Source organism: Agelaius phoeniceus, chromosome Z (genome assembly GCF_051311805.1).
Source record: "Agelaius phoeniceus isolate bAgePho1 chromosome Z, bAgePho1.hap1, whole genome shotgun sequence".
NCBI classification, from domain to species: domain Eukaryota; kingdom Metazoa; phylum Chordata; class Aves; order Passeriformes; family Icteridae; genus Agelaius; species Agelaius phoeniceus.
The window spans coordinates 28,878,158-28,905,429 of record NC_135303.1 but is presented as its reverse complement, the minus strand read 5'-3'; the positions used below and the strand labels follow the sequence as shown (position 1 = coordinate 28,905,429).

The window sequence follows — 27,272 nt, the reverse complement described above, 5'->3', positions numbered from 1 at the left end:
TTCTTATCAGAAAGAACTCCTTGGATGAGAACTGATGACTAAGTACAATTGCAGCAAGAAATAACAAAGTGAACTGGCCAGATTTACTGATTGCTGTCCAAGACCAGTGACTAATTTCTCATGTATTAACTCTAGGTCCTTGTTCAACTTTGACTGAACTTGCCATATAGAATCACTGTGTGCTTCCCTTTGTTTCTTTCTTACAGAGTGTGAAAAAATGAAGAAAAGAAACAGATTACAGTCTTTCCCTTCCACAGAGGGAAAGAAATTATTCCCTCTTCTGCTCTAGTTTATGACTCATTTGTAGTAAAATTGCCCTGTAAATACACCTCCAGTGACACCAGCTAAAATACACTACTGTTACAGTGCCTAAATCATGATATTGTACTTTGGAGATGCCTGTGAGCCTCAAGGTGTGTGCATGGTGTAACTCTGCAGCTCATCTCACCGGAAGAAGATCTGTCCTGCACTGTTTAGAGGTACAGTGTAAGATCTGAAGCCTGGGAAAAGCTTTGAGCCAACTATCTGTCATCCTGTTCCTGCCCCTCTCTGAAGCATGAATTAGACCCCTTCTTTGTAATGACATTTGATAATCTTGAGAAGGGGAGAAGCTATTTAAATTGTGACAGATATCCAGGTTGATTGAAAGTTATGATTGATGACCAGGAATTCACAGGATTTGCTCTGTAGTCTTAGAGTAAAATGCGACTTCTGCCTTCAGCATATTTTGGTGGTTGTTATGAGGGATTATAATGGTACAGCACTTACACACAGCACTTACAGTGGGAAAATGTAGGTGCATCTCTCAGATGCCTTAAGTCCCTTTCACAACGTGGTGAGCTGTTAATGCAGGAAAAGATAAAATATTGCCTTTCACAAATGTGAGCTCCAGCATCTGATCTCAGGTCACCCATCTAATTTCATTGATAAGACAGAATTGCAAGATATTCTTTCATAAATTAGAAACATACAAAAACTTTAATTACTGAATTTGCACTGCTACCTTTTCTCTCCAAAAAGTATCTCCAAAACCAAAGAACTGGACATGTTTTACATAAGCTGACTACAATAATCTTTAATGCTGCAATGTGAAGAGTTTTGGCAGACATAAGTGCTAGAATATTCATGGATAAAAATTTTAAAATATCATAAACAGATTTAGCACGAAAAATGTACTAAAAGCAAATCTCAGAGACTGTCTCAAACAGGAAATAAAAAAAATTATCTTCCTATTAAAGATTCAGAAAAGAAGGCAAATTTATATTGCAGAAACCATCTTTCTTCTTTTCCTTGACTATATTTTCTATATTAGAAAATATTTGATCTCATATCCTCTGCTGGTGCTTACAAATCCAGCCAGCTGTTAACCTTAAATTCTTATGTTGCATTTAGGTTTCCAAATTATCACGAGAAAGGAAGGTCCTTAGAAGCAGTTTATCCTCTGAGTGAAGTATGAGCAGAGTTGAAATGCACTTTGATTAAGGTGCTAAAGCAGGCTGAAATGAGATTCAATAAAGCAACCTTTTCAGCAAATTCAATGCAGTGATGAACCAGTGCTTTCCCAAACTGATTAATTTGTTGAAGGGAACAATTTACTCTCTGCTAATTTTCAGATATGTCTAATTGCTTGGAAATCAAATACTTTCTGTAGCAAAGAAAGATACAGGAAATGCTGTTAGATAATTAAAGCATAAAGGTTATGCACAAATGTCAAATCAATAAGGACAGTAAACATGGTTTATCAACCATGCCAAGTACACTTTTTCAGTTGCAAAATGTAAATAGGTTTAGAATAGAGTGGTCTGGTGGGATGATGGATAGGATACCCATAACACTTTAATTAACTCCAGTTTCCTACATGTTATAGGTTTCTTCAGTCCACTGGTTTATGTAACAAACCCTCTTAGGATTTCATTAGCCATTGCTCAATATGAAGTGCAGAATGCCATCTGAAGGGGTTACATTTTGTCCTGCTCTTCTGTCAAGCTTTAAGTCGTATCACAGTGCTATTACTGCTTTCCCCAATAAAATGCAGATATTTTAAAGTATCACCTCTGGGTATTGGTTTGGTATTTTGCTTTTTATTATCAGGAAATAAAAGGTAACAACTTCTAACAGTGAATTGCAAATGCTTCTTTAACTGCAAATAATTGTTTTAGCTTGTTTTCTTTCCCTTTTTGTTTTGTTTTGTTTTTTGTAGGGGAGGTATGTTCAGGGATTTGGATTCTTTATGTTGATTGGAGGAAGAACAATTGCTTTTGTTTTACTACTCAGAAGATATGATTAAAAGAAAACCTACATGTTACATCACAATAAATGCCAGGCTTTTTAGCTTTTTTTTTTTTTTTGTAGTAAATGAAGTATTTTTCATTACACCTTTTTGTCTGATAAAGGGTATTCACATGTTCTGTTTTAAATGGAGAAATTCTTCCATTCTGAAAGCAAGGACTCTGAAGCTGGGGTAACATTTTCTAGCCATGCCTACTAAGGATTTTTTATCCCTATAGAAAGGAAAACATAAATCAGCTGGTATTCAATTTGGCTTCAGACAATTAAATTTATCATTGCGAAAGAGAATGGTTATTTAACCTTTAACCCTAATAGAAGAGCTTAATTTTAAGTTTAGAGCATAGAAAGTCTTTTTAGTTAAAACAAAATGCTCTCTAATTTTTCATGTTGCCCATTTAGGACTATAACACATGAAAACATCACACACAGCCTCAGTTAATAATGATCTATTTTCTTACAGAAGCTGGCAATAATAATGCTCATTAACACCATTTTCTAATGTTCCTGTGGGAAATGCTATCAAGCTCTCTGTTAAGGACTTATTTCAATTAAATTAACAACTGCTGACCTACCTTGTACATAGGATACTCTATGCAAGTGCAGCTTGATCCTGTAATGGCGTTTTCTTTTAAGATGAATATATGACAACTGTATTTTGTATGCCTTGGAAATGACTTTCAAAAACGTCCATTGTCACTATATTTTAAGATTGCTCTTTCAAGATGCTTTGTAGTGTCTCCTGACTGAGTCAGACATGCATGACTATCCTCACAAACAATGATTTAGTGGAAGAAATTCAACACTCAAGATTTGCCGCTTCCACTTCTCAATAATTTTGTGCTTTCCTTGCCCTCTGCTGTGTTATCAGTCATCCGTGTCCCAGGGGAAATACTACAGGCTTGAGGTTAAATTAAGGTTCTATCTCCAGTGATTGTCTTCAGCAAACCCTGTATGTTCCCAAACAAACCTTATCTGCATTGAAGGCAGCCTTAAATGCCAAGAGACAGCAGGGAAAGCTCTCTTTCTTGTTGACATGAGGGCTAAGATTAATACAGACTAGTGTTTGAAAAGGAAAAAAGGTAACTAAGCTAAAAAATAAATTGTACATTTATTAACCTATTAATCAGAACTGTGCTCTGAGATAGAGATTAGTTTGTGAAAAACATTACCAGTCATCATATGCTACCCAAGAGAAAAAAAAGATAGAAAAAAAGTGTTGCTACTACATCTATCTTAGTTTTGCTAATTAAAAAATTAAGCCTTTTTGTGTGCTGCATGTGCATCACTGACATTTATGGATATAACTTAAGGAGTTCCCTGGCTTAAAAGATGGCTATATGTGGGCTTACCAAATAAAAGCAGCACAAAATAAACTAATTCAGTGCAAGGGTCTTCCCAGATGCCCTGAGGTAAGGTAAAAATCAGGGTCTTAGCTATTGTGTAGTTTTGTATGCACTGAATGGCTTGGACCAAGTTTCAGGTCATTACTAGGGTAAGGAGCCTTGCAAGGAATAGGCTTGTTTCATGTTTTAATAGAAAATGTTTCTAAAGTGGGTAAGTGGTCAACTATAGGCTGGTAGGAGTGCCCTTCAGGGCTACTGCTCCCCATTCCTATAAGGCTGGCTCTGTGAGGGGGACCAGGACTTCCTGGGGAGCAGAACTTGTCCTTGGGGCAGCCTCAGTCTGAGTTTCTCCCCTGGCACCACAGCGCCGGACCTGCCACACTGCTTTCTGTTGTCTGGAAAACAGGTGTGAGGAGACCCCTCCTTAGCTGTCACTCTGGGTTAATTAAAGGTAAATGTCAAGGATGGAATCCAAATAGGACATATTTTAACAAAGGATTTACTTGTTTAGGTAAAGTTAAGAACAAAGTTTCAAGAATCAAACCCCACCTCTATCATTGCTGAGCTACAATGTGATTTTGAAACTGGACTTGATACAGCATTACATTTTGACTCAGTGTAAATAAAAAATTAACTCCTTTGTGAGCTAAAAGATATCACAGAATCAGGTGGATGATTGAGGTTGGAAGGGACCATCTGATCCAAACCCCAAGCTTAAGTGGATTCACCAAAACATTTTCCCCACACCAGTTTTCTGGACCATATCCAGATGGCTTTTGAATATCTTCAGGATAGGAAGCTTCATCATCTTGCTGTGAAATCTTTACCAGGGTTTGGTGAGTCTCACAGTGAAAGAGTGTTTCTTGATGCTCAGAGGGAACTTCCTGTGTTTCTCTGTGTGCCTACTGCTCCTTGTCCTGTCACTGGGCACCACTGGAAAAGGTCGGGCTCTGTACTTGGGCTGTTCCTGCAGGTATTTATATGTATATTGATAACTTCCCTCTGACCCTGCTCTTACTCAGGAAGAACAGGCTCTGTTACCTTAGTCTTTCTTTATAAAGAGATACTCTTGTCCAACACCTTTGTTTCCAGCATGTCCATGGCTGTCTGGTAGTGGGAAGCCCAGCACTGGGAGCAACACTCCATCCATGCCTTGGGAGAACTGAATAGAGAGGCAGTCACAGCTCCCTCAGATCTCTGGCAACACTCTCTAATGCAGCCCAGGGTGCAATTCCTATTCTTTGCAGTAAAGGCACAGGGCTGGCCCATGTTCAACTTGGTGTCCTTCAGGATGCCCAGGTCCTTTTCTGTTGGACTGCTTTCCAGCTAGGTGGCCCCCAAATACACTGACATGTGGGATAGTTCGTCCCCAGGTGCAGGACATTGCACTTCTCCTTGTTGAATTCCATGACATTCCTATCTTCCCAGTTATTCACCCTGTTGAGTGTTTTCTGGCTGTCAGTGTGACCCCCTGATATATCAAGCAAACCCTCTCAGGTTTGCTGAGGGGACACTCTTCCTAATCATCCAGGCCATAATGCCAATGGTAAAGGATATCACACTCATATTTGATGCTTCCTGTACGCTTTGAATCACTAGATTCCAACTAGACCTCATACCACTGATCACCACTCTTTTGCCAGTGTTCCATCAATTAGTCATCCATCCCATACTTCAACAGCTTATCTACAAAGATCTTATGAGAGGCACTAAAGTCTGTGGGGACAATATCCACTGCTTTCTCTTCATCCATAAGTCCAGTTGTTTCACTGTAGAAACTCATAAAGTTTGTTAAATTTCCCCTTGGTGAAGCCATGCTGATTACTGATGATTTTCTTGTCCTTCTAGTGCCCAGAAATGGTTTCCAGGGTTAAGTGCTCCACTGACTTCACAGGAATCAAGGCAAAGCTGACTGAATTGTAGTTCCCTGGGCTCTTCTTCCTGCCCTTTTGAAGACAGGACTGACATTGGCTTTTTCCCAGTCTTCAGATACTTCTCCCAATTGCTAGGATTAATCAAAAATTATTTTAAGTGGCCTCACAATAGCATCTGGCAGCTCCCTGCTCACTCATAAGTGCATCCCATGAAATCTTGCCCCACAGACTTATACATGACCTGTTTGCTAAAGTCTTCTCTGATCTGACCCTCTTTTCAAGGTATGTACTTCTTATATTGTAATTTTAAGAATTTACATTTAATAGCTAGGCTTGACTTTTTTCCAAACAGGAAGGAAATGCTATTCTCCTCAATATACTCTTATTGCAGTAGTGCTGCACTACAGCATTGAAATTTTAAATATTTTTACTCCTTCAAAAAATAATTACTTATGCAGCTGAAAGCTCACTTTGGAGGGTTGACTCTGGCTGGATTCCAGGTGCCTACAAAATCTGCAGTACCTCTCACCCATAAATAAACACTCATGGGTCAAGATGAGGACAGAGAGAAATCACTCAACAATTAATGTGATGGACAAAGATGACTTAACTTCAGAAAAAAAAAATATGTACTGTTAATCAAATAGAGTAGGATAATGTGAAATCAAAACAAATCTTAAAAACACCATCTCCCCATCTCCCCCTTCTTCCTGCACCTCATTTCACTCTGATTTTCTCTACCTTCTCCCCTGCTTCAGCAGTGCAGTGGGACAGGGAATAAAGGCTTTTTGGAAACATGTCTCTACTGCTCCTTCCTCCTCAGGTGAAGTACTCCTTGTACTCTTCCCCTATTCCAGTGTAGTGTGCTTCCCCCAGGAGACAGACCTGCATGAACTTCTCCAACCTGGATCCTTCCCACTGGCTTGCCTCCTATGTGGTGCAATCTTCAGGAATGCACTGCTCCAGAGTGGGCTGCCCATGGAGTCACATGTCCTGCTCCCATGTGGGCTCCATTTTCCATTGGTCCACAGGTCCTGCCTGGAGCCTGCTCCAATGCAGGCTTGCTATCAATAGTCTCCTTCAGGCACTGACCTGCTCCCTTGAGAATCTCCCAAGGGCTGCAGGCTCACGGCTGCCCCTGAATGATCTTCACATCAGCTGGAGCACCTCCTGCCCCTCCTTCTGCTCTGACCCTGGTGTCTGCAGGGGCTGCTGCTCTCACATGTTTAACTTCTTTCTTTGGCTGAAATTGCCATTGTGCAGAGCTTTCTGCCCTTCATAACTACATTATAACTACAATGGCAGAGATGCTACTGCCATTGCTGTTGAGTTTAGCCTTGGCCAGCAGTCAGTCTGTCTAGGAGCTGTAAAACATTGGCTTTGCTGGACATGGGGAAAGCTTCAAGAGAAGCTTTCTTGCAAAAATTTTGCTGTGTAAACCAAATGCACTCATCTAAAAAGCGAATGTTTTTAAAGGAAATGATGAGTGTTTTTGAAGAATACCTTGGATTTCTTTTTGTCATATTACAGATGTGGAGTTTAGGGGATGTTAGAAGAGGTGTGTGAGTATAACGATAAGAAAAAAAAGCCTCCAAAGAATTTCAGCATTCGTATTTCCTACTTTATGTCCTCATCTATCTTGTCTTTCTGTATATTACAACTGTCTTTGTGGTCCTACTTTATCAGCACAAATGATGTTACCTTCCCACTCACCGCCTTTTTCTCACTCTTTAATGTTGGACATGTAAGTCATACTAGCAATCTTGTCACTAAAGAATTTAGTGTGAAGGTATCTGTGGGAGATACATTCATACCAGATCTGATTTATCTGAGATTTTTTTTTTTCTGTGGGTAGGAAACAATAGCTATTTTTTCTCCCAGCAAAATAATAAAAAATGACTCTACTGCTGTATTTGAACAGAGTCTCAGATCAATGCTCACATTTAACAGCGAAAAAAGTATATTTGAATAGAAATTACATATTAATACTTCAACATATGTCATGCATTTTTTCATTTTTATGATCATGTTTCCATAAATGATAGCAGAAGCTGGGGCATGGCAGGTGAAAAAATTAGAGCTGCTGAGACAGGATGTTATTGTACTGGAATTAGCTTGTGTAGTATGTGTGCTTTTTCTGTAGCAGAGGTGATCACAAAACTGACTGATGTGTTCCAACAGAACATTTGTGCTGGGCATATAGGCTCAGCCAGGGGACTAAAATGCACAGAAAACTACCAGGCTTTTCCCAAGAAATGTGAATTCTAAAAAAAAAAAAAACCCAATGATTTGATATTTTTGTATAAACCAAAGACTGCTCACTTTTTCTACAAAAAGAATTTGTAACACAATCTGTGACAGTGCCACAAGGCTCCCCTTGCAGGAGGAATGTTTCAAACAGATGTGTCTTAATTGAAGTAATCCATCTCAATCAAATGAGTCAAACAACTTCAAGATATGTCATGAAATGATATAAATATTCCTCTGCCTTTTCCCCTTATATGCTCACATTTTTTCACTATTATGTAAATTAGAGTGTACTTTTTATCCTGTTGATTATGACTTTTTCCATTCCTGGAACCAAAACATGTAAGTTCTTAGCAATGTATTGGTTATTATTGAAACCATTAGCAAAATTAACTTCATTTTGTTCTAAAGTATGGAACCACATAAACACAATAAATGACAAGAAATAAATGAGAATTTAGGAATAATAGTTAAAGAACTTGGAAGCATCCTATTCGGTGCCTGCCTGTGGAGTTTCTCAACAAAGAGAAACTTGACCTGAGATTTTTCATGAAGGAATGATATTTTTGACTTACTTAAGTTAAAAGAGCATGTGCAATAGCGATAGGCCTCCATTTCCAATTTAATTCTCAGCAAAGATTTTTTTTATTTTTCTTTCAGTCGATTGAGGAAATTTGTTAAAAAACACAAACCCACCAAAATAATTTTACAAGGCCTTCCATTCTTAGCATTCTACTTGTTGCTACTGCAGTATACACTAAATGAATATTTTTCCTGCCAGCCTTAAGTAATGTCTCTCTACTTGCACATATTTGAAAAATCAATGCCAATTAAAGAAAATAAATCTGGGGGTTTTTTTGAAGAGTTTAGAATGTTGGTGTTGTTTGTTTTGTAAAACTTTGATAAATCATTGCATCCAGTTATTGTACCCTTTTTGCCTTAACAATTATACTAAACAAATGGATGTTCTATGCTTAGTAAAAAAACCAGATTCACAAGGCCAGTAAATACCTTTCAAATTTTTTTTTTTTTGGCCAATTAGTTAATTTGTTATTTTGTTCAGATTCTAAAATTTGCTCTGACAGGAAATAGAAATCTAACTGGTTTTTGGAAATGTGAGAGACCAGCAATGACCCACAAACTAGCAGTGATGAGTGTTTGGCATAATTGTGGTAATGCAGAAAAATATTAACTGTCAAACTTGAACAAAGCTGTGGCTGTGAGGTAATTTAAAAAGACTAAGGGTTATTTCCAAGTCACCTCACACATTTGGAAAAGGAAAGGCTAACAAATCATTATAATTAGTATCTTCTTTTTACCATACTTCTATTTTTTAGCTATGAACAGTTTACTAATTCCACATAAGCTGCAAATTCAAAGCAATAGCTGCATGAGCAATTTTAGTCCCTGAAGGAAATGAAACTAGGCTCTTTCTGAGGAATTTTAGTGATGCGAAATCTGTCAGAGCTACTATAACTGAGTATTTCAATCTGAAGGTCACGATTTCACAAATAATTTAACTAAATACATTTTAGCAAGTGGCATCAGGAAGTGATGTGCATGTTGATTTTTAAGACATGCTTGCCAAATATTAAGATAGATAAGATACTGCTAGGCACATGCAGAAGGTCTAGGTTCTGCATAGGTGTTCTGAAAATAGATTATGCATCTCTGTCCATGAAATTAGTCTGAGTTAACTCAGTTTTATTACTTTATGGTCTCAAAGAAGGATAAAAGCATATCTGTGTTTCTTTAGTGGTTTCTACTCCTTTCTTCCATTGAAATGTTATAAAAAGCCAACTGAGTAACTTTTATAGTGATTGCAAAAAATAGCTATGTTTGTGTATATGAACATACATCCACTATTATGCATTCAGTTCATGAAGGCCATGAGTCTATTGCTCTTTCTAAGGCAGTGACCACTGGGGAATGGTTCTGTGTTTTGAGAGAAGCAGTCTTTCTATATGGGTTATTTGGTTGGGGTTATTTGTGCTATTTTATTTTTTAGTACAAAACCCACTTTCTGGATTTCACAAGAATTTTTCTCATATGTAAGTTAGCTTCTAAACTACTCCTACCCCAGATTTCCTTGATTTTGTGTCTGTGGGAAAGGAAAAGTTCTGACAAGATAAATTAAATGAGCTGTGGTCCATAATCATGTGACGATGAACTACACATAACTCTTTTGAAGATGTTAATGGAGAATTATTGATAGTTTACCCTGACAAAGGTTTCCTTGCTCTCTATATTGCATAATACAATATTCTATTGACCAGAAATTTGTGTTCTCTGTTTAGAAGCTATAATAATGTTATTTATATGCAATGAAGATTACCTGGGGAGGTCTGAATAGGACTGGAAAATGCTTTCTGTAGCTTCTCCATATATTGTCAGAAGAGCTGAAAGGAGTAAATTGCTAAGATATGAAGATTATTTCTTGCACGTACAAAAACTCACTGCAGCTCTTCAAATATCTGTTTTTCTGGCTGTTTACTTTCCTATTCTCCCCATTTTCCACAATACCACTTTTTACTAGTGAAGTCTTCCACATAGGCTTATTGCTTCTCAGATAAGGTTATGTCCAACAACTTAATACAGGCTGAAACAATCGAACATTTGATAAAACTTGGATTTTTATAATTTTACTCAGGCAATTCTCATATGCTTGTTGCTACCTGCATGACACATTTAGATTTTGATGTGCTCTGTAAGTGTACTTTTGCATGTAAAACTGATCATGTTCCAGCTTGTTGTAGAATTTCAAGTGACTCCTGGCATGCAAGTTTTAAAAATCAAAATGACTAGTTTTGTTTGTTTATTTACTTTCTATTTGGCTTGCAGATATTGTTAAGAATAGAAGATTAAAGTTCTTTTGGGACCTTAATGTCTACATCTAAGTATTAAAAAGACAAAGATTTGTATCAAGAATATAGTAAGTATAAATAACACTCAGTTGGTAGGGCACCTTTTACTGCAAAAACGTTCCTCTCTGGTAATGTTTTCCTTGACTAAATTCTAAATTTAAATGAGTTATAATGCATATAAAAGATGATAGCTGGCTGTTTTAATTTGTTATAACTTTCCAACTTTTTTTTTTGTCTCGTGTTGTTTGTTTTTCATAAAAAATACAATGTAATAAATGTTTTCTCTAGCCATTTGATTTGTCTATTTAAAAATATTACAAATTTTTTTTTATGGCACGTTATGGAAACTTATATACATATATTAAAGCTTTTACTGACTTTTATTAAAATGTGCACTTAGGGACACTTTGGTGCCTCAAGTAGTTGGAAGTATTCAGTAAGAATATTTTCATTACTGACTGTCTGGCAATAATTTTATGCCAGACCAGCTCCAGATCAACCATTGCTCACACTCAGAACTGTAGACAGATGTGGGATGCAGGGACATTGAAGAGACATGTAGCTGTAATTGTTGTGCCATTTAATGTCACTCGTTATCCATGGAGAACAGGTTTGAAGCTATTAAATGGGAAAGAGAAAATAAGTCTGTGCTAATAAGTGTCTTGAATTGGATACCTGCTATATTTGTGGTTATAGCATGCACAGTGTGAAATTATTTCTGCCCCTATGGATTCCCAAATGCAGCCAGGAAGTTTCAGAGGCTGAATGTGTGTTTTCAGCAGCAGATACCAGAAACTTGATGCTCTCCTGGTCAGTCAGCAGACTGAGTTATTTTTATTTAAAAACATTGTATGCATTAAGTAGCTGACATGATGCATTTTCAAAACCTGTAGGAAAATGCAATATTTTAAAGAAATATATTGATCTAATGAAAAGTTTTCATGGCTCCTTATTTGGATTTATTTTGGATTGTTCATTAGCAGACATGAAAAAATCACCTTAAACTCACAACTTAAGTATCTCCTAGAGTTTTCTTGTAATGACAGCTCATTATTCTGTTCTTAAACTCCTTAATTTTCAGAGACAGATTTCAGATGTGCTGAATGTGATTAGAACTCTTGTAATGAAATTGACTTCCCCTGGATACCCATGTGCTAAAAAAAAATCTTTTGTGGCAACTGCCCATCTAGTATGGCAGGAGAAAAAATATCATTTAAGTTGCCAAATGTTCCTGAAATTTGCTTTCCTGTGTCCAGGCAGAGTTGTATGTCTAAATATTTTAGGGTCAGGTAATTCTCTGGAACACCTATTGCTGCCCTCTGACTTCTCCCTTGTGGTCTGACAGACCTCTAAGTAGCAGAAGAGAAAGCCTGCATCTAAAGGGTGACCTCAGACAGGACAACACTCTCTAGGTGACCTGGAAAAGCTCCAGAACATGACTCCTGATAGCTGATCTACCAGCACTGGAGGAATTACCTCATGCATGGCTGTAGCTGCTGAACTTCTACCCCTGGGAGAACAGTGCTCCTGTGACCCAAAGGAAAGATCCACAGTGATGTGAAGCTCCAGCTCCTTGTGCTCGCTGCACAGATGATCTTTGCTCATTTTTTTCACATGAGGAAGGCAGAATGACTGTCAGTACTGAAATTGTACTGTACAGTCATTTGTTTCTGCAAAAAGGGAAATTCTGCACAGTGGAGCTATGGCAAATATGTATGTGCTGCTCAGCTCATATTACAATAATTACAATGTTTAGCAATGTGTCATTGATGTTGCATGTCACCAGATGAGTAATGTTTTTTATGATGTTAATGGACACCAGGAAAATTTTCAAGGAGTGCATTCATTTGACTTTTTTTCCTCACCTGCCCACAAATTTCTTTAATTTCAGATAGGCCTCATACAGCACAGCAAAAAAAAAAAATCACAGCTGCAAGCACTGAGAGATGAAATACTGGCTGGGAAGTTGGGGCAGTTGTTTCAGACAAGTACAGAGCTGTTTGGGTGTTATGATTAATAAGGAAAATATTTTAAGCTGGCCCGACAAACCAGGGCATAAGCCTTTCAATGAGATATATTTAAATTGGTGCACTTAGAGTGAACAAACTAGATTGATGTAATGTCCCCGTGTAGACATGCCCTTGCTCTGCTTGCCTCCCTGCTTTGATCTGAGATCAGGGAGTGAGATGAAAGCAGATCAGAGAGTGCTCCCTATTGTACCTCTGTAAGTGATCACATCTATCTTCATGTGACGCCGTGGCAGCTGAGGCCAGCTCAGGTGGCAGAGCTGATTTCCCACAGTTATAAATGCAAAGGGACTGCAGGCAGGGAATTTCAATGAGGGACACTTGATTTTGCAATGTCAGCCAGCAGGCCCTCAGTCAGCTGATTTAATCTTCTGCACTGCCTATCCATTTAGCCACGTTTTTGGAAAGTGGTTTCATTAGAGGCAGTCGTAAAGATGTAGGTCCCTTGTTTATTACATGTCATGGGACAGAATAGTTACTTCAGAGACAGAAAAATTAGGTGTAGTTGTTAAAATTAATATCACTGTTCTGACACAAAAGAGAGGAAATGAACAGAATGTAATTCAACCTGTTACTTATGGATATGCTACATGGAAAAATGAATACATATTGTTGATATATCTATGTACACACAAAAAAAAAATACTTATTTGTTTCTTCTAGTAGCCATGTATAGATGTTCTAATGCCAAATACATGTTGGGAGTTCTATAGAAATACTGTCTTCCACTGAAAGAGCCTAAGTATTGACTATGCATCTATAATCATCTTGCTTGGCTAAACTTACAGTGTGAGGTCTTTTACTTCAGAATGAAATCTTTATATTTCCTGCTGAATGTGGTGTGGAGGAAGTAGTAAAATCTTGTTCTGAGTTTCCAGAACCTGCTAGAAGCTGTAATGCATCAGCTTTTGCTGGAAAACAGCACTGCTGGAACACAAATAACAGCCTTTTCCAGAAAATGTTGAAATTAACCCAATGATTATAAGTTCTACTAAAAAAGCATTCTTATTTTTCTGCTGTCCATGGATACATTCACATAGAAGCAAAATTCATTTTGCACTTGATAAGTTTTTGCTTTAATTTTTTAATTGTTTGTACAATAACATGGATTTAGTCTTTGCAATCTTTTAGTGAAACCATCCTTCAAAACAAGAAATTTTGTCTATTCCAGTAGTGTAAATGGAAATAAGAGAGCATATATAATTTTTAATTAGATCTTTTATTGCCATGACTGAATAAGGGTCAAAAGCTTCAAATATTTTACAGATTGATTATTTGTGCAAGAAAATATCCAGTTATCTTGTCTGTTGATTCTTCCTGAAAATTGTAGACTTAGATCTAGAAAAAGAGCTTATCTAATGTTTAGAAAGAGTATTAGCATTTCAAATCAGTTCCTGCAACTGATTTGTTTTCCTCTGCTGCCATTGATCAAACTTTTCCATGTCAAACCAGTATGTCAAAACAGAATTGAATAACTTGGAAATATGAATAAATCTATTCAGACTGTTCATTCTGTGGCAGTGGTTAATAATGGTTGCTTAAAAGCCTCAAAATGACCTGAGTTGGAATAATTCCCTGTTCTGCAGTAAATTAAATTATATTTTGAGTATTAGAAAATAAAAGGAGATCTTGAACAGCCTCATTTTTGCATTCATTTTTATGTAAACTGGTGTGCATCCATAAGAAAAGATGAGTTCCTTGAAGAACATCAGTTTCACTCTGGCCATGGATATTTCTCATAAGATTTAAATAATATAATTTGGCTTTTGGAGACCTAGTCCTGTGGCTGAAGAAGCTGTCAGTAGTTACAATTGTGAAGGCTGATTCTGAGCTTGCATGGGAATGAAAAACTTTCTACTCAGGCGTTTGTACTAATTTGTACTAATTTGGTGCTTTCCACTGATGGATGTTTAGATTTCTGAAAGCAGGCAGAATTAGGGAAAAGGCAATCCCTTCTTTATTTAGAAGAAGATGAATGGAATGGAGGCAGGCAACAAAATTATCTGCCTCCCTGGAGGCTATGGAAAATAGTCTCCATTGCAGTTCAGCGATAGACTTTCACGAGCATAGAAAGACAGTTGCATGAAATTGTGTTGAATTATGGGTAGGTAGTTCAGTAAGATGGACTACTGCCCACTGGGGAGAATTTTGGAGCAGTGAAAAACTGATCTTTAACAATGATAATGTATGTAAAAATAACAATTTGTCTTTCATGGAATGACTTTCCAAGGCTTTGGCCTTGCTTCTTGAGTATCAGGTTCATCTGCACAGAACAAAAAGAAAAATGTAAAATAAAAAGTGTTTCTGTGTGTGTGTGTGAAATGGCATAGCCCCTACTTTCATTTTCAAATAACACAAAGAAATCAATTTTATGTAATTTACCTTTTTCTACTCTGAATGACATTACTTAAAATATTTATAATTTGTTGTGTTTATGCAGGAATCTAAAGCTAATAACACAACAAGTAATTCTAAATAATAGCCTAACATATAATTCAATTTTAGCATACTTTAATATAATCAGTTTTTACGAAAACACATTAAAAGAGACAATTTGTCTCATTAAAATTCAACAGGCGTTTAACTCAGCTGGAATGGGACTTATTTCAGCCTCATTCACACTGAATTTTCAGATAGATTACAAACACAAAGACTTAAACAAAATTAAATGCAAAATACTTTAGGAGTTAGAGCACTGAAAATATTTGAGTGGCAGTATCTGTATATTTTTCATGAAGTACTGCATCTTTACCCTTTCAAATTTGAGTAAATTGCCATTTCATAAACCATAATTATATTGGATCATACTTAATGGTTATATTTGGTAATGCTGAGACAATATTAATCAAGTTTCTAAAAATTTATATATACTTTCTCATTTCTCATGTTGGTACTTTTGTGCTTCAGGTAATTACAGTAATCTTTAAATTTTATATGTGGTTGGGTGGCACTCCTGTAAATCTATTTATATTTGGGATTCAAACTTTCACAAATTTTCATGAATTTGACAATTTTAAGGATGTATGTTTTGCATGTCTCTGGGATGAGAAGCTGTGTTAGCAGTCTGAAACCTATCTTGAGAAAATGTACATCTGTGACTCTGTGGTGAATGTGTGTCAGCTGCTGCCTGAGCTCTACCCCGTGGAGGATGCTACTTTTAACTTCTTTTTGAACTATGAGATACTGTACAGGCTGTTTGAACCCATGCACTCTGCTTGAATACATTTCCTAATGATGTTCTTCCTCTCCACCCGGCAAATTCCTGAAGTCTGGACTAATTTTTAGCTGTGTGTGAGCAAAAGGTTACATTTCTAATCAGCTTCTCTTACAGTTGAATCATTCAACGATTAGTGAAAATCCAGCTATTTACATACCACAAAATTGTTGTCTCAGTGTGTTTCTCCCTTCTCCTGTGTTGCCCAGTTTTGGGGTTTGGATGGTTTTTGTTTGCTCGGGGCTTTGTTTGGTTTTTGTTTGTCTGTTTGTTTTTACTTGGTTGGTTAATTTGTTGGTTAGGGGTTTTTTGTAGATTAAAGAAAATTATGCACAGAGTTCTCTGCATGTTCTGTTACAGGCCAGATCAGAGAGAGAAGCAGAGGGGGGTTTGATTCCCAGTTTGTAATTCCATCTAGTAGGGTGGGTAGTGAAATTGGTCCTGTAGCATAGTGGCTGGTAGGAGAGAGCAGCCTGCACATTGCCCTAGGAGCTGTTCTCATGAGCCTTTGGTCAGTAACAAGTGCCTGTGACTCTGCTTTTATTCCTAGTCCTTCTATTTTTGAAGGAAGACTTCTCACAGTGATCCTAGCAGCTCTCTAAAATAGGTAGGGTGGCAGTTAGACCTTACTGCTTCTTTTTTTATTTTTTTCCAAAAGTAGATTTAACAATCCTAACTGGGAGGCAACTATCCAGACATGTTCTGTTACATCTAATAAATCAGGATCTTTGTCATTCAGCACCCTTTCTGACTCTATTTACATATTTCCATTACTCTTTATGGGTATAAATATTCCTGTGAAGTAATAATTTTATCATTCTTTGCTTTTCATTTCAGAACTTACCCATTTCTGTGTGTGAGATGGATGGTGTTGGCAGACATGAGAGAGTTTTTGCCATTTTTTGTTTACTCTTCCCATCTTCTTTGGTTTGTTTTGCAAGGATATGCATCAAAATCTGGTCCAGGAGCCTGTGTGCTGATACTCATGACCTGAGAATGAAATTACTTGCTTTGAATCTGGCTTCCTGTCTGGTGTAACTGGAAGACCTTCCCGTGTGCTCTTCATCAGGCATGGTCAGACCTTGGGGTAAAAGGTGAATGTCCTTTAGCTCTGAGAGTTATTTCCAAAAGGATCAATTCCTGCAGTAACCTGCAGTGCCAAGGAAGGGTATGCATGCCAGTAATCACCAAAGAGCAAAATGCAAAGGGTTTCCCATGTAAGTCTGTGACATTTGCCTGTTCTCCTCTCTTGGGATACTGGCCGTTCATTCTCTGAGAAGAAAACCCTGCTCAAAGAAGGACTGTGGCCAAGAGGCCAGGCCAGGCCCTTGGAGCTAAGACTGTTCAGGGAAGGAACTATGGCATTGGCAACAAAACCTGATACAGAAGAACTAACTTGAGCTAAATTACCTAGCAACAGAGTAATTTTTTTCTTCCATAGAAAGAAGAAATAACAAATATGCCTGTGTTTTCAAAATTATTGCTGTAATTTTTAGTGTACTTCTGTATACTCCTAAGATGAGAACAATTTTGTAGACTATTTTGTTTTGAAAGGAGATATCTGTGGTTAATCACTGTGCTGCTGGGAGAAAAGAGATTACTGTTCTTATCTTACTGCTACGCTCCTTGAGGAGCGTTCCTAGAGTTGTGCTCATTCCTACCTTGACTCTTGAGTTGCTTTTTCTTTTTCCAATTCACTCTACTCTTGCTTTAAAGGGATGGCAATTTAGACTCCAGTGGGTGCAGTAGCAATTCTGTAACATCTGCCTTTTAGATTCATTTTTTTTAAGGACAAACTCAAGGTATTTCCATAGGATTAAGCATATGCAATTTATCATTTGTAGTGTGCTGCCTTTACTGCAGCTAAATTCAGCTGGAATGTACAACAAAATGACAATATACATAGCTTTAAAAATGTGTGAAATGCTTGCTTGTATTTTAAAGTCAAAAAATTCATGAAATGAGATATCTTGCATAATCACACCCACCTTAAAAAGAAAAAGAAAATTTAAAATGCAAAAAAGCATTACATTCTACCTCTGATCTTTTTTTTTTTCTCATTTCAGTGATGGAACATTTGTCTTAAGCCAAAAAGAGGTAAAGCATATCTGACTTTTATGTAATTTGCCATACCCACAGGAGCTGCTTTGCTTCATTGCTAGCATTGTTTAGATCATTTGTACCAGAGAGGAAAGAACTGAGAAGCCAATAAATTGCAGCTGCTTTTAAAAAGGAGCTGAAAATCAATAATAAATTATTGTTTTCTATAGCAGTTTAGGTTCCTTATGTGTCCCCTCTGACATGTGGATGTAGCTATAAATTAATTTAGTTCTAGGCTGTAAAAAACCTAACTTTCTCTGGACTGACTCTCTAGCATGCATTAGTGATATAAAAATAACATACCTTGGCAGGATAGCTTTCGAGGAGTGCCGAACACTGCAAGTTATTTTTATAGTTTAATGAGATGTAGGCCCATACTTCCAGAGGGAGACACACTGAGCAGAACACTCTATAATTTAGTGCAGTAAAATGATCAGGATTCATGCTGTCTATAAAACATGAAAAACATTCTTCATTCCTTACCAATTAGATCATAGTTACAACTACCGGCTCCTTTGAGCTTAAAAGAAAATTCTAACTGCTAGACATAAATGAATGCTGTGGTTAAATTAAAGCCTTCAACAGCCCAAACAGGCTTGAAAGAAATGCCTTCTGGATGTTATTAACATGCATATTTAAGTGCTATTTTTAAAATTTAACTGCAAGCCATAGCAAGCACAAATGTTTATAATAGCTATTTCAAAATTGAAGCATTAATTTAAAAATCATTTTCATTGCTGTTAATTTCTTACCAATAATTTTATTTTAGCTTTTACTACAGCGGATTTTCTTTTTTTTTTGCATGTGATGACAGACAACCTGAACCAAAGTCCCAAGATTTCATAATTTGCCGGCCTTGAAATGATTCTCTCATAAAATATGTCACTCACAAATAAAAGGCTCAATTCATCAAACATGTCTGATTTACAAAGTGAGCAATCCTATTTATTTCAGTGGCACGTCAGCATAGGACAGGTAAATGGACGTGTTCGCAGAGCTAATGCTTTGGTCTTGTGCTTCAGTTCAGAGATGAATCATCGCACATCACAAAAATACCTGTGGCTTTTCTGCACTGTAGGAAGAACAAAGCAGTGTGGAGGAGCAGGAGGTAAGGAAAGAACAGATAGCAAAGGTGTTTGGTTTTCTGTCACAGGTTGCTGGTGTGGTTAATCTTCCCTGCTTCAATACTCCACAGTTTCAATTCTTTTCCAATATGGTCACACTGACAAGCCACAAGCACTGTTTGCTGCTTACGAGAAATGTTGATTGTTTGATAGAAATGAATTTGAGGATGGCTCAAAGGTGACCCTGCAAGTCTTTGAAATATCAAAGTATGTTGTTCTGATATGCCTGATAAAAGTGTCATTTAAATATCCATGGAAACTGGTTTTCACATGCAGCTCAGGGGCTTTGGTCATAAACAAAATACTGGACTGTGAAGGGATTTCAAAGATATACCTCATCCTTTTGATGTCTGCAGCTAATCCTTTTCCTCAACTCTGTCCTTAGGAAGACTACTGAAGGTGAAGCTAAGCTGTTCAGTGGGAACACTGTGACTTGTTTATTGCTTTGATATTTCCCATAGACTACTGCTCCTGTGAATAAGGAATGTGTGATAAGACACAAGTGAATCCCCACCTCTGTATTTAAAAATTAAAAATGCATTATTCTCTGCATATGGCTATATTTGGATGTGTTAAGTGGGAAGCAAGCTAAGCAGTCTTGTATTGCCAGAGAGGTGTTCAAAACCAGCTGTAAACTTGGTATTAGTGTCTCATTTTTGCTACAGCTTTGAAAATGTGTTTGTGCTCTGTATTGTCATCGGGGTCTTCTCCAACATTCTCATTATGTAAGCAGTATTTAAGTCCAGGTAGTCATTTAGCTAACATAATGAAGTAGGGACCTGTTACAGATAATTAAAGGAGATGAACAGTTCATATTCTGTCTTTTGTAATTTTGGTCCAGCTGGGTGAGACAGATACTACTTGTTACTTTATTATCTTGTTTAGCAACAGAATATTTGTAAAACTGTTGTTTACTGAGTAGATTAGTATGCACAACCAACCAACCAAACCAAACTAAAACAAAAACAAACAAAAACAAATCCAGTGTTTTTTAAATACTTGACATCTTTTGTTTTTTTAGGTTTTCTGGATGATTGATTCAATTATATAGACCTAGTTTTTTTGTCTTTTTTCAGTATTTCATTGATTTTATTTTAATTTTTAGGCTTCATGCCATCTGTGATGTACAAATTGTCAGAAATTTTCTTGGGAATTTAAAAATTACAGGATCCATTTCATTAGTTTCTATTTTTTTTTTTTTTTGCAAAAGATAAACATAAGAATAATAAGAAGAATGTAATTAAATTGGAATAACTGATTTGGAGTAACTGATAGAGAACACTGTTGCTTTTATGTGAGAGCTTTAAAGGGATTTCAAGTGCAAGTTAATTGAGCCTACTCATGCTCTTTGGGCTGAAGTTAATTAATATTATCGCCTTCATCACAGGCCCCAGCTGTGAAAATCCTGAGCTTCTCCTGGACAGTAAAATCAAGCAATAAAAAGCCATGTGTTTTGTGATTAGATGGGAGTGGTGCCTCCTTTGAAGATATGATCCTGCTTAACTTATTAAAAAATATAATTCAAGAGCTGCCTTTGGCCAGGTGAAAAAGTCCTTGGAAGAGAGCTTAAGTTAACCAGCTACATGCAATTTCTGTTCACTATCACTCTCCTCTAGGGCTCTGGTGAAGAGCCCGTGTCCAAAGTCATTTCCCTTTGTTACACCAGCCCTGGCTGTGTGGCAGGGCATGCCACTGCAGGAGCAGCAGTGAGAAGGGCAGGACAGCATGCTCCCAACTTCAGTTCCAGAGCCTCTTCAAGGCTCATCTTCAAGGACAGAATGCTTTTGCCAATGTGTTGACATAAGAACAGGAACGGTCATAGCACGGGCACAAATTCCCTTCTGCAGTAAATGGATGTTGCTGTAAGGATGAAAGTGCTCATTTCCCAAGAGATTCTATCTCTTTTCTTCCTGTGTACAAACATCAGACTTCTGGAGGGAGTGAGAGAGATGGAAACTGTTGTAGAGATAGCAGTTTGATAAATATAACTTGGATTTCTACCTCTGCCAAGACTGACACAACAAAGGAGAATAGGGGGAATTATTTAAGGAAATAATCTAGTAATAGGTTGAACAAAATTGTCTTCTAGTTAGCTCATTTATTTTAATTTTCTTAGGGTGTAAGGGCTAGAGCACTGTAATCCACAAAGAGGCCCCATAACATGGCCTGAATATCATGGCAGCAACACGTGTGCAACATTAGGTTTGACTTTGCTCTGTGTAAAGCAAATCTGTCCTGCCCTCACTCTTGGAGCAGAACTGGAAAGAAGATCAGTAACTGGTAAATATCAGGAGAGGCTTGTGACACTAGAGCTAATGACTGGAAATAAGAAGGAAGTTGATTAAAAGTTTCTTAAAGATCTGACATGCAGAAATGGTAAGTGGAATATGGAAAAACTTTGTCCATACTTCTGCATTTTGGAGAGAAGTTTCACTCCATAAAATCTCTAAAATTAAAAAAAAAAAAAAGCTTTGTTTACTTTTAATATGGGAACAGCTACTTTGATCTCCCCCTAACTCAAGTAAGTTCCTACTGCTCAACTTCAAAGCACAGTTTTGGAGCTCAGGGGAATTTTAAAATCCTGTGCCTGTTGCCTGGTGGTAGTGGGTTCTCGGATCATCAGATTACCCAGTGCAACTCTCACCAAAGAAGGTATGCAAGAGTGGCAATGCAGCTATCTGAGGAGTAACCCATAAATGCATGTGGTCAGTTTTGTAGAATCATGAAAATGTTAAGGTTGGAAAAGACGTCTTAGACCACCAAGTCCAAACAACAACCTAGCCCCATCACCACCACACCATGTCCTCAAGTGCCATATCCTCATGGTTCTTGAATACTTTAGGATGCCAGCTTCACCACCTCCCTGGGAAGTCAATTACAATACTTGATAACCCTTTCAATTAAGAATTTTTTTCTAATATATAATCTAAAACTCTATGTGAGATATGTGATTCTCCCAGTTAATGTCCAACGAGCTCATATTCCTATAAGGACAAGGGCAGTTGTTCTGAAGGTCCCTTAGTTCCTCAAAGAATAATTCTCTGGAATCATTGTCCTGGATAGGTGGCCTATAGTAGACTCCTACAATGATATCCACATTATTTTTTTGTCCCTTAATCCTTACTCAGAGACTGTCAGCCTGCCATCGCTGGCTTCAGGCAGTATTCCAGCCCTTCCATCTCACCTGCCCTGCCTTTCCCTCCTGGAGAGCTTTAAACCATCCAACATGGCACTTCAATCAAAGGGTTCATCCCACCAGGTTTCGCTTATTCCAATGATGTAAAATCTCTGGGACAAGGCAAAAGCCTCCAGCTCCTCTTTGCTCCTCACACTCCGTGCATAGGTGTAGAAATATTTCAGATGTTTGTTGTAATTAATACCTCAAGGAGCAGCTTGAGAGATCCCACTGGCACCTCCTCCTTCAAATTTTGGTATGACTTCTCATTGGTCTGGCAAGCATGGGTTTGTCCCTTCCCCTTCCAAACCTAGCTTAAAGCTTTCTCAATGAGCCCAGCTAACTCCTGTGTTTGAACCCTTTTTCCCTTCTGAGATAGGTTCATCCCATCAGTTATTATTAAACCAAGTTCTGTATAGCTTATCTTATGGTCAAAAACCCCCAAATTTTTCCAGTGACACTAGCCTCAGAGATCTGATGGATCTACCTGTTCCTTTCAATAATAAAGGAAAGCATTACCTGTGCTTGTCTGATCCTTCAACCAATCATCCTAAGGCCCTGATATCCAGTCTGGTTGCCCTTGGACCTCTCTTTGTTATCTTATCACCACTGACTTGAAGAATTAATAATGGATAGTAATCGGAGGGCCTTACTAGGCTGGAGAGCTTTCTAGCAATACCTCTTACCAGAGCCCCAGGAAGGGAGAAGGTTTTCCTGTTGGTTAGGTCTGGTTTGTGTATTGGGCCCTCTTTTCCATTAGAAGGGAGCCACCTCTGACAACTACCCTTCTTTTGCTCCTAACAGAGTTTGTGAAGATCGTGTTGCCCTAAGTGGGCCCTTTATCCTAGAAGGACCTGCTGCAGTGTGCTTTCACTTCTAATGGTATGTTCTGTTATTGCCCAAGTTAATGGTTTGGTCCAAATTATATCCTCCCACCCCATTGTCCATTTACCCTGAGTTCCCTGTCAATCCTACCTCGTGCCAACGCCCTGCTTGGAATCCCCCTTTGGAAATCCTCTAAAGTACCATGTCCCATTAGTCCATGTGACCTCCCGGCCATTACTTCCCTCATTGGAAGATGCTTTTGTGAACTCTGCTTTTTACCCCTCCCCAGGATGCCTCCAATTAGCTGCTGGTTTATCTCCTCCCCTTGGATTATTCCCATTTAAAAGCCCCTACACACCCATGTTCTGTGTCTTTAGTCCCTGATGCTTCCATAGAACAAATCCTTTTAGAAACCATACTAAAGACCTCTCCCTTGTCCTTGATCCTGCTCTTAGTGATTAACAACTTGTGCCATAAAGATATAAGCTCTACAGCTGTATCTTGAACTGTGCTTTCTGGAAACAGCCCACTCTTGGCCCAGTGCTGGGAGCTGGCTGGGGAGAAATCCAGTACAGCATCAAGGACCCTCCTGGAGAGCTTATCTGTCCTTCTAGTTCCAGGGCTTCATATCTGTCATAAAATGTGCCAGTCGTACTTGCCATTGTCAAGTTTCTGCCTTCCTCCCGGTGTGGGCAGTGGCCAGCTTCTAGCCTTCACGTTCAGCAGATCCCTGACTGCTTGAGGGTTCCACTATAGTGGAGGTTTGAACTCCTGAGATTGTACCATCTCAGAGTAACCTCTTGATCTTGCTCATTTTCTCAAATACTACATAGCCTATTCACTTCCTCCTTTTTTTTACACTAATTCTCTCCTTGGGAAAAGAAAAACAAATGAAAGTCGCTGAAACAGTTCAAATTGGATTTGTGGGGACAGGGAGGTGGGGGGAGGAGAGTTTTTGATGTCCTAATCTAAGGTAAATATATGGTCAGATAAGGTTAAAAAATAATGATGATGAGATAATCTAAACACTGGGCAAGGCAGTAAACTGATTGATTAGTCTTCTGTTAGAGAAAGACTTCTGTGGACACAAAGTAGAAAAAGTACAGTGCACAGAGAGTTTTGAAACTGATGTAAAGGAAAGGCTTTAATGTTTCAGAACTCAGTAAACTCAAATTAAAATTACACTCTTTTCTACTACCTGAGACTGTAACCGAGCTGCACAATTAGATCAGAGAGCTTGAGATATAAGGGATTTTGCATGCCACACAAATAGGGCTTTTTCTGTTTGAAGAAGACCCTGTGGATTTGGATCAAGTCCAATCTGTCTCTTCAGCTAGCTAGGAGCCAGATCTGATCAGTGTGTGAAAGAGCGCTGCACCTGCTACATTTTTATTTATAAGAAGGGAGCTGATATTCAGTTTTCTTTGCATCCTGAAGTGGCACTCCAGGGTGTCTGATGTGCTGTCCAGGAGTAAGTAGATGTGTGGTTTACCTTGTTGGAAGTCTGCATGTTTTAAAGCAATGCATTCTTTGTTGGCAATAATCTGGCATAAAGTCTACATGGATATTATAGCTAAAAGACAGCTGTCCCGTTGCTCCCTGGGCATTATGGAAACTTTGGTTCCTCTTTTTTCACTCCACTTATTGATGCCTGTCTTCAAGGCAGTGTGGTGTGTTGACCTAGATCTTGATCAGAAAATGACTGAAATAAATGATCTACTATAAAGTTTCTGAGAGGCTGTCCCTTTCACCTCACTTTAAATTTGATTTGGCTCTTTCCTGTTCATTCTGCTGCTCTTCTCTGTGTCTATCTCTGCCCATTTTCCTATCCATTTCTGCTCAGCCCTTTTCCTGCCTTTTTAATTTATTCTTCTATTGCTGCATTCTCGTTCCTATGCTTCATTCTTCCCTGTAGTCTTTCCTATGTCCTTCCTTTATCTTGCATATCCAAACATCTTATTTAATCTACTCTTTTATTTTTTTTCCTCCAAATATCTTATCCTCTGAGCTTTCCTTCCTATCTTTGGTAGTAATAATGGTTATCTCTTTATGTGAGGGAATTGGAGATGTACAGTTAAAGGGCATACTCTATTACTCTCCTCTGCACACTCTCTCCTCACTCAGTAATTTTTTCCAGTCTTCTCTTTCTACTCTTGTGCTGCACACCCTGAAGCTCAGCACTTTGCCAGTTTTCTCCAGGAGGTTGTGGCAATTATTTTTTTTACCCTCTTGTGCCAGGATTTTCTGGCTTTACTTAGCTTTCCTAGTTTTTCTTTCTCTCCTCCTCTTTCCCACTGTTATTCTTTAGCTCTCATTGCTCCATTTTCTCCTCCCTTATCTTTCAGATGAAGTTTTCCTCACAAAAAAGGGAAAGGATTGCAAAAGTCTGCTAACATGAACAGTCCCATACCCACCCTTTACACACATTTAAACTAACTGCACAAACCCACAGAGAGTATAATGAGGTGAAAAGCAGCAGGAACCTAGATTTCCCCTCACTCTCTAGAAGTTCTTTGTTTGCCAGAACTCTGACTTCTGGTGAACAGAAGGTTTAATCTCTAAGTACAAGTTTATTTGCAATTCATGAATTTCTTTCTGAAATGGACATCTGAAATAGTTGAACGATGCTTCACAATGGGGTTGGGGTACTGTAGCTGAAGTTCAGCCTGGCCTTGGACCACTTCTGAATCTCTTTTGTCCAAAGGCTGATTTTTGTTCTGTGATCACATTTCATTCCCGCACCACATCTTTGCTATTGTCTGTGAAGCAAGGTGGTTGATTATGTTAATGAGAGAGTCAAGGATATGGAGGGAAAGAAGTAGTCAAGACCTTTTTTGAAATGCATGACTTGGTTGGCATTTTATGTCTCCCTGTTACTGACTTTGATTAAGTTGGGTTTTGGTTTTGCTTTTCTTTTAGTTTTGTTTGTTGTTTGTTTTGTTTGGTTTTGTTTTGTTTTCTTTTGTTTTTCCAGATGGTTTTTTAGGTTCTTTCCTTGGTTTCCTAATTATTAAAAATGGAGGAGAAATATTTTGGGAAGGTTGAGAGGCAATCTCTAGTGGCATGGCATGCATACAAACTTCTAGTAAACTAGAAGAAATTTCATCATAACTGAGTTCAAAACTTCTGCTTATTAGAAAATTTGTCCCCTTTTGAATCAACAATTAATTGAGTTTTTCTTATATATAGAAGTGAAGCAAAATGTAAAAGAGGAGGAAGCCAGAAGAAGTAAAACCACAAAAGATTAATTGGAGGTCTCTCACATTGAAACATTGGTCTCAGTACTGACCTAGTCCTTATTTTATAACATAATGTGTACATAATTAGACCCTATTTATGGTACTGCATTTTAAAATCATTTTTTAAAGCATTTTTTAAAATAAAGTGAATCTACTATTTTAACTATACCTCCAACACAATAAACAAACAAAAAAAACCCCAAATTATGTCTTGCTTTTATTAACTTTCCCTCGCTACTGCTTGGTGGAATACATCCTTTCTCTTTTCCTGGAGTTGAGGAAAGTTAAAAATTAAGGGTCTTGGTGCTGTGTCCCTGCAAATACACAGATGTGGGCAGTAGGACTTGTCCTTCCTCAGTATAGGGGAGAGGCTGGGAAGGAATCACTCCCTTCTGAACCAGTATTAAATGCTACTCTTGACTACAGAAGGATAAGTAAATTCATCCTTCCTGTGCATGATAAATGTCAGTTCATTGACTTCTCTCACAATTACAAACATAATATCAGGTTCCTGCATATCAGCTGAACTGCAGTACCAGGCTGTGTGCTTGCTTCTAGCTTTTGGCAAAGTAAGGTGAAAGTCCTTTTCTCAAATTTAAATGGAAGAGATTTAAATTACCTCACACTTTCAGTGGGCTAAGAGCCAGCACACAGATTATTACAGTAGCATGGCTGGTAGAGAATTCATCATGCAATGGCAACCCGATCATGTAACTGACCCCTTCTGTAATGTCCTACACTGATAAGAGAGCTCATAATGGGATTTTATGTGAGAATTATCCAGGATATCCTGGTAAAAACACTGAGAACCTGAAGGCAGTTAATGGTAGAAAGGGCAGTTTCATTAATAATTATTCTCCACAGGTACAGAAGGTACTTCTTGTAACAGGGGAATGTAGTAGATTGCATTAGCAGAGACAAATTCTGCTGTAGCTTCACTAGCAAAGTCTT

At 37.9% G+C, this 27,272-nt stretch overlaps 1 long non-coding RNA gene across 1 annotated transcript; it reads right to left on the bottom strand.

The window, feature by feature from the left end:
- Positions 1 to 4,382: 4,382 nt before the first annotated feature.
- Positions 4,383 to 18,361, bottom strand: LOC143692183 (uncharacterized). The gene is made up of 3 exons (XR_013180038.1): positions 18,262 to 18,361; positions 16,703 to 16,939; positions 4,383 to 5,637 (listed from the first exon to the last, which is right to left on the bottom strand). It is a non-coding gene; the product is annotated as an uncharacterized LOC143692183 (long non-coding RNA).
- Between the last annotated feature and the right edge of the window lie 8,911 nt (positions 18,362 to 27,272).